Source organism: Micromys minutus (assembly GCF_963924665.1).
Source record: "Micromys minutus genome assembly, chromosome: 15".
Classification (NCBI taxonomy): Eukaryota; Metazoa; Chordata; class Mammalia; order Rodentia; family Muridae; genus Micromys; species Micromys minutus.
The window spans coordinates 39,486,014-39,497,291 of record NC_137984.1 but is presented as its reverse complement, the minus strand read 5'-3'; the positions used below and the strand labels follow the sequence as shown (position 1 = coordinate 39,497,291).

General features: G+C 41.5%; 1 pseudogene across 1 annotated transcript; it reads right to left on the bottom strand.

The window, feature by feature from the left end:
• Positions 1–10,213: 10,213 nt before the first annotated feature.
• Positions 10,214–10,521, bottom strand: LOC308430448 (prothymosin alpha-like; annotated as a pseudogene). The gene has a single exon. The product of its transcript is annotated as a prothymosin alpha-like (transcript).
• Between the last annotated feature and the right edge of the window lie 757 nt (positions 10,522–11,278).

Sequence of the window (11,278 nt, the reverse complement as noted above, 5' to 3'; positions counted from 1 at the left end):
TTCCGCAGACAGAACTCAGTGGCAGAGGTTAATCGGCAGAGCACATCCTCGGAGGCTGAGGGCAGGAGAATCCAGCTCTGCAATTAATCACTGGGTTGCGTTCTGATTCGCTCTGAACGTCTTTGAAAATGACATTAAAAAGAAACATTATTTAAAGAACATTTCATACTGTTTATTAAAGATCCAGGATACCCTTTGTGGGCCAGAAAATAAATGGATCCCTAGCCCAAGTCTGTTCAGGGCTGTCTTGGGCAACATTTTTTTACACAGAAGACAGAGTGACAAGGGGTGACAAGAAGCTGTTTCTCCGTGACAAGAAAAACAGCATGTAAGAAAGCATGCAGGAGAGAAAGGGCGGGTGTGAATAAAACAGGGCTTCCTGCTTGTTCATCTGTGTTCTTGACTGAAATGCAGAATGAGTGACAAGGGTGAGGGGAAGGCTTGGGAACCTAGGACCTTGAATGCCAAGAAAGGAGACTTGATGTATTGAGCATCAGGAGCCCCCAAGGTCTGGGCAGAAAACACAGCATGATCAAAGGCAAGTATACACTGTGCCTTCCATCTGCCACGGGTTATAATGCAAGCTTAGCCCTCCATAGCCGGCATGACCTTGCACACTTTATGCACCTTTTGGGGGTCTCCTACACTGCACAATGGAAGTCATAATACACGTTTGAGGTTCTTGCCAACAACATTAGAATTAATGTGAAACACAGCAACCCAAGGGCTTGGCACAGAAATGGTGCCTGCTAATGACATTAGTCCTTAGTATTGCTGCACTGGGGGGTAAGAAGAGAGAGAAAGAGTGACACTCTACAGTCCAGGCCCAGGCCAGCAGAGCCCAGGCAAGGGTGAAAGGAGAGGATGAGCAGGATTCAGGGGACACAGCATAGAAACAAAAGGCTCGGAAAGAGTGACTTGCCATTTGATAATAACTGGATGAGTGCAAGGAAAAACATGAGAACACAGGGACACTGAAGAATGGCCAATATAAACATCATACGAGGCAGAAACACACCAGCACTGACATCGCACTGGACCCGGGTTTCCAGGATGACTACGAGAAACCAAGCCACGTTCCTTTTCCTGGCGATCCAGCCTTGAGCTTGGTATCCTCCTGCCGCAGCCTCCCGAGCTGGGCTCTGATTAAGTGAAAGCTGCCCTGGAGGACAGCAACTCCCAAATCCACAGGGCAGGCTGGTTTGTGTTACAATAGCAGTGCACATTGCACACCAGGCTGTTGTAGAACAGCTGTTTCTCCCCGCACCCCACAAACCTGCGCTACAGTTCACCTCCCCACAACCCCTTCTCCACAAACTGCCCGCCGTGTCCTGCAGAACGGGTGACTAGCTTCGCTGCCCTCTCCTAACTCCTAGTCCTCTCAGCACAAATAACTGCTGATGTTCTCCTGGGGCAGCAGCGTATAGCTGTCCTTGGATAACAGGTAGGAGAACACCTGCCTTCGGAACAGCACACCAGCCACCGACAGCTCATTGTCCTGACATTTTCATTAGAGGCTGTGACACCATTCTCTTCCCAAAGCAGTGTTAGTAATTTACACCACTTTGCTCGCAGGGGATTAATGGGACGTAGGTGTAGGAGCCTTGGCACTGTGTCTTGCACAAGTTTCCATCATGGTCTGGGTCACTTGTGGGTTTCAGCCACATCAGCATCATGTAAATCACAGAAGAATCAACCAGCCCATACATCCCAACATGTGTGTGCCTGCCAGAATTCACAGGGGGAACTTTATAGAGTATATAAACAGACTTTAATATTGCAGGGTACCTTGTGGGATGCATGTCTAATTTTCTAGGCCATGAAGAGCTGACTGGCCATTCCATGCTTCTTTACAGGCCTCTGCTCTGTGCCTGCTGCCCTGTGAAACAGGTGCTTCCACCGTCTCCCCTCCCCCCTCTCTGCTAGCCACAGAGACTCAGCCTGAGGTCCTTCTTTGACTCTTGAAAAGCCATGAGAGATTTATGTGTTTCTGAACTTTTGTCTTCTTCACTGAAGTAACTGTGTGTGGCTTTTTCCTGAAGAAACGAACAAATGTCTATTATTTTGCAGGGTCAAAAATATTCTTCAGTGAATTCAAATTGATCCATGGTTATCACCCTATACTAAGCTCAAGTCCAAGTGGATCAAGGGCCTCCACATAAGACCAGTTACACTCAAACTAATAGAAGAGAAAGTGGGAAAGAGCCTCGAACACATGGGCATTGGGAAAATTTTTCTGATCAGAACACCAATGGCTTCTCTCTAAGATAAGGAATTGACAAGTGGAACCTCTGAGGCAAATGACACTGTCATTAGGACAAAATGGCAACCATTAGAGTGGGAAAAGATCTTTACCAATTCTACATCTGACGGAGGGCTAATATCCAATATGTACAAAGAACTCAAAAAGTTAGATTCCAGTGAACCAAATAACCATATTAAAAATGGGGTAAAAGGCTAAACAAGAATTCACAACTGAGGAATACTGAATGGCCGAGAAGCATCCAAAGAAATGTTCAACATCTTTAGTCACCAGGGAAATGCAAATCAAAATAACTACCTCACCTGAGATTCCACCTCAGACCAGACAGAATGGCTAAGATCAAAAACTCAGGTGACAGCAGATGCTGGCCAGGATGCAAAGAAAGAGGAACACTTCTCCACTGTTGGTGGGGCTGTAAGCTGGTACAACCACTCTGGAAATCAGTCTGGTGGTTGGTTCCTCAGAAAATTTGACATAGTACTGTCTGAGGACCCAGTTATATCACTCCTGGGCATATACCCAAAAGATGCTACAACATATAAAAAGGACACATGTTCCACTATGTTCATAGGAGCCTTATTTATAATAGCCAGAAGCTGGAAAGAACCCCAATGTCCTTCAACAAAAGAATGGATATAGAAAGTGTGGTACATTTACACAATAAAGTACTACTCTGCTATTAAAAACAATGACTTCATGAAATTCTTAGGCAAATGGATGGAACTAGAAATTATCATCCTGAGTGAGGTAACCCAATCACAAAAGGACACACATGGTATGCACTCACTTTTAGACATTAGCCCAAAAGCTCAGATTACCCAAGATACAATTCACAGACCACATGAAGCTCAAAAAGAAGGAAGACCAATATGCAGATGCTTTATTCAGTCCTTCTTAGAAAGGGAAACAAAAATATTCACAGGAGGAAATACAGAGACAAAGTTTGAAGCAGAGACCAAAGCAAAGGCCATCCAGAGACTGCCCTACCTAGAGATTTAGCCCATATACAGTCACCAAACCCAAACAATATTGCTGAGGCCAAAAAATACATGCTGACAGGAGCCTGACATAGCTGTCTCCTGAGAGGCTTTGCCAGATAATGACAAATACAGAGGCAGATGCTCACAGCCAACCATAGAACTGAGAATGGGGTCCCCAATGGAGGAGTTAGAGGAAGAATTGAAAGAGCTGAAGGGATTTACAACCCCATAGGAGCAACAATACCAACCAACTAGAGCTCCCAGAGATTAAACCACTATCCAAAGAGTACAAATGGACTGACCCATGGCTCCAGATGCATATGTAGCAGAGGATGACCTTGTTGGGAATCAATGGGAAGAGAAACCCTTGCTCCTGCTAAGATTTGATGCCCCAATGTAGGAAAATGTCAGGGCAGGAAGACAGGAGAAGATAGAGGAGTAGGGGGCACCCCGATATAAAAAGAGTTGGGGTGGGATAGGGAATTTATGGAGGGGAAACCAGGAAATGGGATAACATTTAAAATGTAAATAAAATATAACCAATAAAATAAATAAATAAAATAAAAAATATATTCTTCAGTGATGTGCATGTCTTTCTCTTTACACGGTTACTGTTGGCTCAGATACATGGTTCTGTGTTTGTTTTTTAAAGGTTCATTTGCATATGCAGGTATGTATTTTTTGTTGTTGTTAAAACAACTCAGCAAAATAAAATTTTGGTTTATTGTTGAATTATTGTTTCACACATACATCAAACAGGTCAAAAATATAAACAGCAGGCGCTGTGAGTACCCAAAGCCCAGAGAGGGCTAGGTGGAGCTCACAGAATAGGTGCCCTTTTGGCCCACAATAAGGGCCGGGCCTCTGGCAGAGGGACTCGGGATCCGCCAGGAAAGCCTGTGCTCACAGACTAAACGCACAGACCCACAGTAAGGCACAGGCCTCTGTCAGTGGGAACCCGGGTCTGCTGGGGGAGATGCAGTGCTTGAGGGTCAGCTCCACAGGCCTTCATACACTTGGACCAGAGAGGAGCCTGACACATAGGCCCAGGGAGAGCACACCGGGAGTTCTCAGAGAGCAGAGAGTGCTGTGGTCTCTGGAAAAGAGTCAGTTTTGGCCTAGAGAAAGATCCAGGTCCCTGCCAGTAGTAGTCAGGACCTGTAGGCAGAGAGCTGAGCTCCCAGAAAAGCCTCACAAGAGCTACCACACCCGAGAACACAAAGACAGAGCTGAGTCACTGCTACCGGAACTCACTGCTTGCCCACTAAAAGCCAAACACTCAGAAGCAATTTTCTTCCTGAGGCCTCAGATCCACAGGAGAGACAAGTGCCAGTCACTGACAACATGACCATGTATAATCAAAGATAAAAGGATGGCAAAAGAAAAGTGAAAGAACTTAAGCAATGGAAACCAAGACAACCTGGCAATATCAGAACCCAGCTTTCCCACCACAGCTAGCAGTGGATTGCCAAACACTCCAGAAAAAGAAGACTCAGACTTGAAATCATACCTCACAATGATGATGAAGATCTTCGAGAAGTGCGTAAATAACTCCCTCAAACAAGTACAAAAGAATACACAAAAGCAAATAGAAGCTTTTAAAGAGGAAACACAAAAATCACTCAAATAACTACAGGAAAACAAAACCAAACATGAAGGAATTGAAAATGAAAATAGAAACAAAAAAGAAAACACAAAAAGGGACAACCCTGAAGATGGAAAACCTAAAAAACAAATCAGGAGTCACAGATACAAGTATCACCAACAGACTACAAGAGATGGAAGAGAGAATCTCAGGGTCCGAAAAAAACATAGAAAACATAGACAAAAAAGTCAGAGAAGATGCAAAAACCAAAAGCTCCTAACCCAAAACATGCAGGAGATCCAGGACACAATGAGAAGACCAAACCAAAGAATAATAGGAATAGAAGAGGGCAAGAAATATCAACTAAAAGGCACAGTAAATATCTTCAACCAAATCATAGAAGAAAACTTCCCTACTCTTAAGAATGAGATAATCATGAGCACAAAATAAGCCTACAGAACTCCAAATAGAGTGGACCAGAAAAGAAATTCCTCCCAACTCATAATAGTCAAAATGCCAAGTACCCAAAGCAAAGAAAGAATACTAAAAGCAGTAAGGGGAAAAGGACATATAACATATAAAGGCAAACCAATCAGAATTACACCATACTTCTCAACAGAGACTATGAAAGCTAGAATATCCTAGACAGACATCATACAGACACTAAGAGAACACAAATGTCAGCCCGGGATACTATGTCCAGCAAAACTCTTAAACACCATAGATGGAGAGACCAAGATATTCCAGGACAAAACTAAATTTACACAATATCTAAACACAAATCCATCCCTACAAAAAAATAAGTCATGGAAAACCCAATAAAGAAGGGAAACTACATCCTAGAAAAAGCAAGAAAATAGCTAAGCAAGAAAACCAAAAGAAGAAAGACACACAGACATAATTCTACCTCTAAAAGCAAAAATAGCAGGAAACAGAAATTACTATTCCTTAATATCTGTTAACAAAAATAGACTCAATTCCCCTGTCGCTGCCGTCTCTGACCAGCAGAAAAGGAGCGACTACACAGCGTTCTTCTCAAAGCGGTTTATTCAGGAACCTTACAACCTGCCCATGAAAATCTTTCTCTCCCTTTCTGTCTCTCTTTCTGTTTCTCTTTCTCTTTCTCCCCTTCTTCCCACCTCCAAGCACAGTCCTTTTATACTCTCTCATCTCCACCTCCTCAGTCCATGTTGCATGGCTGCAGTTCATAGGTCTGCGTCATCTGGCCTGATCTTGAGTCATGGGTGCACCTGCGAAGCTCGCATGGTAGGAGTGGCTAATCTGGGGGGGGGGGTGCAGGAGGAAGTCAGGTGCTAGTCACAAGACTAGGCCGGAGTCCCAAGCGTCATCTTGAAACTGCCACCACACCCGCTCTCCACATTCCCCAATAAAGAGACATAGACTATCAGCCTGGATACATAAACAGAATCCAGCATTTTGCTGTATACAGGAAACTCATCTCAGAGACAAAGACAGACACTATCTCAGAGTAAAAGGCTGGGAAAAAAACCTCCCAAGCAAACAGCCCCAAGAAACAAGCTAGAGAAGTCATTCTAATATCAAATAAAGTAGATTTTCGACCAAAAGTTATCAAGAAAGATGAAGAAAGACATTTTTTACTCATTACATAGAAAATTTATCAGGATGAATTCTCAATCTTTAACATATATGGTCCAAATACAATAGCACCCATATTCATTAAAAAAAAAAAAAAAAAAAAAAACAAACAAAAAAAAAAAACCCTACTGAAGCTCACAAAATACATTGCATCACACACAATAATAGTGGGAGATTTCAACACCCCACTCTAAACAATGGACAAATCATGGAAGCAGAAACTGAACAAGGATGCAGTGAAACTAGCAGAGGTTATGAACCAATTGGAGTTAACAGACGTCTGCAGAACATTTCATCCTAAAACAAAAGATTAAACTTCCTTCTCAGCACTCATGGCACCTTTTCCAAAATTGACCATATAGTTGGTCACAAAACAAGCCTCAATAAATTTAAGAAGATTGAAATGCTTCCTTGCAGCCTATCAGATCACCATAGATTAAGGCTGGTCTTTAATAACAACAAAGACAACAAAAAGCCCATATAAACATGGAAGATGAACAATGCTCTACTCAATGATAGCATGGTCAAAGTAGAAATAAAGAAAAAAATTAAGAATTTTCTGGAATTTAATGAAAATGAAAACACAACATACCCAAACCTATGGGATTCAATGAAAGCAGTACTAAGAGGAAAACTCATAGCTCTGAGTGCCCCCAAAAAAGAAACTGGAGAAAGCATACACTAGCAACTTGACAGCACAGTTGAAATCTCTAGAACAAAAAGAAGCAGAGTAGATGGCCAGAAATAATCAAACTCAGAGCCGAAATTAACCAAATAGAAACAAAAAAAACTATGCAAAGAATCAACAAAACCAAGGGCTGGTTCTTTGAGAAAATTAACAAGATTGATAAACCCTTAGCCAGACTAACTAGAGGGCAAAGAAAGAGTATCCAAATTAACAAAATCAGAAATGAAAGTGGAGACATAACTGAAACTGAGGAGATTGAAGAAATCATCAGATCCTACTACAAAAGCCTATGCTCAACAAAACTGAAAAATCTGGAAGAAATGGATGAATTCCTAGACAGACACCAGATATAAAGCTAAACCAGGATCAATAAATCATCTAAATAATCCCATAACATTTAAAGATACAGAAGCAGTCATTAAAAGCCCCCCAACCAAAAAAAGCCCAGGACCAGATGGGTTCAGTGCAGAATTTTATCAGACATTTATTGATGACCTAATACCAATACTCTACAAACTATTTTACAAAATAGAGTTAGATAAAACACTACCTAACTCATTCTTTGAAGCCACAATAACTCTTATTCCTAAACCACACAAAGACCCTACAAGGAAAGAGAAATTCAGACCATCGTAAAAATACTCAACAAAATTCTTGCAAATTAAACCCAAGAACACATCAAAACGATCATTCATTATGATCAAGTAGGCTTCATTGCTGGGATGCAGGGATGGTTTAATATATGGAAATCCATCAATGTAATCCACCATATAAAAAAACTCAAAGAAAAAAACCACATGGTCATCTCACTAGATGCTGAGAAAGCATTTGACAAAATTCAATACCACTTCATGTTAAAAGTCTTGGAAAGAGCAGGAATCCAAAACCCATGCCTAAACATAATAAAGGCAATATACAGAAAAACAATAGCCAACATCAAACTAAACTGTGAAAAACTTGAAGCAATCTCACTAAAATCAGGGGTTAGATAAGGCTGCCCACTTTCCCCCTACCTATTCAACATAGTACTGAAAGTCCTGGCCAGAGCAATTAGACAGCAAAAGGAAATCAAAGGGATATAAATCGGAAAGAAAAAAGTAAAAATATCACTATTTGCAGATGACATGATAGTATATTTAAGTGACCTCAAAAATTCTACCAGAGAACTTTTACAGCTAATAAACAACTTCAGCAAAGTGGCTGGATATAAAATTAACTAAAAAAAAACTCAGTAGCCTTCCTCTACTCAAAGGACAACCATGCTGAGAAAGAAATTAGAGAAAAGATACCCTTCACAATAGTCATAAATAATAAGAAATACCTTGGTGTGACTCTAACTAAGCAAGTGAAGGACCTGTATGACAAGAACTTCAAATCTCTAAAGAAGGAAATCGAGGAAGATCTCAGAAAATGGAAAGATCGCCCATACTCATGGATTGGAAGGATCAGCATTGTAAAAATGGCCATCCTACCAAAAGCAATCTACAGATTCAATGCAATCCCCATCAAAATTCCAACTCCATTCTTCACAGAGTTGGAAAGAGCAATTAGAAAATTCATCTGCAATAACAAAAAACCGAGAATACCAACATCTATCCTCAACAACAAAAAAACATCTGCGGGAATCACCATTTCTGTCCTCAAGCTATAGTACAAAGAAATTGTGCTAAAAACTGCATGGTACTGGTACAGAGATAGACAAGTAGATCAATAGAACAGAATATAAGATCCATAAATGAACTCTCATACATATGGTCACTTGATTTTTGACAAAGGAGCTGAAAATATTCAATGTAAAAAAGACAGTCTCTTCAACAAATAGTGTTGTTTCAACTGGCATTCAGCAAACAGAAAAATGAAAACAGACCCTTCCTTATCTCCTTGTACAAAACTCAAGTGCAAGTGGATTAAAGATCTCTACATTAAACCAGGTACACTGAAACTATTAGAAGATAAATTAGAGAAAACCTTATAACACATAGGCACAGGGAAAAATTTCCTGAACAGAACACCAATGGCTCATTCTCTAAGACCAAGGATCGAGAAATAAAACTGAATGAGATTGCAAAGTTTCTGTAAGGCTAAGGACACTGTCAAAAAAACAAAACGGCAGCCAACAGAATGGGAAAAGATCTTTACCAACCCCACATCAGATAGATGTCTAATATCCAATATATACAAAGAACTCAAGAAGTTAAACTCCAGAGAATCAAACAATCCTATTAAAAATGGGGTACAGAGCTAAACAAAGAATTCTCAATTGAGGAATATTGAATGACTGAGAAGCATCTAAGAAAGTGCTCAATGTTTCTAGTCATCAGGGAAATGCAAATCAAAGCAATCCTAAGATTCCTCCTCACACCAGTCAGAATGACTAAGATCAAAAACTCTGATGACAGCAGATGTTGGCAAGGATGTGGAGAAAGAGGAACACTCCTCCACTGCTGGAGGGGTTGCAAGCTGGTACAACCACTCTGGAAAACAGTCTGGCGGTTCCTCAGAAAATTGGACATAGTACTTCCTGAAGACCCAGTAATTCCACTTCTGGGCATATACCCCAAAAATGCTCCAACATACAATAAGGACACATGCTCCACCATGTTCTTAGCAGCCTTATTTATAATAGCCAGAAGCTGGAAAGAACTCAGATGTCCTTCAGTAGATGAATGGATACAAAAATTGTGGTATATTTACACAATGGCGTACTTCTCAAGATACTAGAGACAATGACATTGTGAAGTAGAACAGAAAATGCTCTGAAGGCTGGTTCAGTCACCCATTATCATTAAAAATGCTGACCCCTTAAAATATGTACAAAAATATAAAATATAAATTAAAAATACAAACAAAAAATTTTAAGTAATTTTAAGAAAAAAAGCAGGGCCTGGGAAGTTCTTGTTCTTTTTAACTCCTATGTTGCCAATTCATGTAGTGGTTTTGGTGGGGTGGTAGAAAGCGTGTGTCATCTGTGGGTGGCACTGCCCCTTGTGGACAGGCAGAGCCTGCTTCTCTACCTGAAGGTGACCATGTTTAAATTCTGAGATGGGAAGTGGAGGCTGAATGGGTCACAGTGCATAAGATCAGCTTTCCTCTTGCTGTCTGGTCATCCTCATCAGTCTCTGCTTCGTAGTGCCCATACCACCATCCTCATCATCCTCAGCTACCCGTAGGAGCCTCAGCTTCCTCATCTTCATCTTCATCATCTTCCTTCACCTTCTTCCTCTTCATCTACCTCATTGTCAGCCTCCTGCTCCCCATTTTCCTCATTTTGAGCGTTCCCATTGGCAGGTGTATCTCTTCCATTCTCTGCCTCCTCCACAACTTCCTTCGTCTCCTTCGAGTCCTTGGTGGTGATCTGGGAGCTGTTGTCTGCTGCCACGTCTGACATGGTGGGGCACACCGGTGGTCAGATGCTACAAGAGTAAGGGGTTAGTTGAGTTTGAGAACTCTGGCGAGAAAGCTATTGGAGTCCGAGTTGGAGGAGGCGGTGGGCAGCAAAGGTGGCTGCAGTGAGCGTGGATTTTTTTTTTAAGATTTATTTATTTTATGTATGAATACACTATCGCTGTCTTCAGACACACCAGAAGAGAGTGTCAGATCCCATTACAGATGGTTGTGAGCCACCATGTGGTTGCTGGGAATTGAACTCAGGACCTCTGGAAGAGCAGTCAGTGTTCTTAACCACTGAGCCATTTTTCCAGCCTGAATGTGTGTATTTTTACATCTGTACCAAGTGCGTGTGTGTGTGTGTGTGTGTGTGTGTGTGTGTGTGTGTGTGTGTGTTGGAGTGTGTGCCTGTGGAAGACAGATTGGGTTTGGGATTCCCTGAAGCTGGAGTTACAGGTGGTTGTGAGAAGGGTATGGATCCTGGGAACTGAGCTCAGGTCCTCATTTTGGATTAATAAACATTAACACGACTATTAATTACATTGTCTAGCTAATGATAGTCAGAGAAGTCCATTCTTCACTAAGTCGAATTAGATAAATTCAATTGATTAAGCATTGGAATGAGAAAAGGAATCTTTCCAAAGACATTCTCCCATGAAATCTCCCACTGTTCCATCAGAGTCAGAGGGTAGAGATGTCCCTTAATCCTCCCGCACCAATTAGGTGCTGAGTCATCTCCACCATTGGTCCCCTTCAAA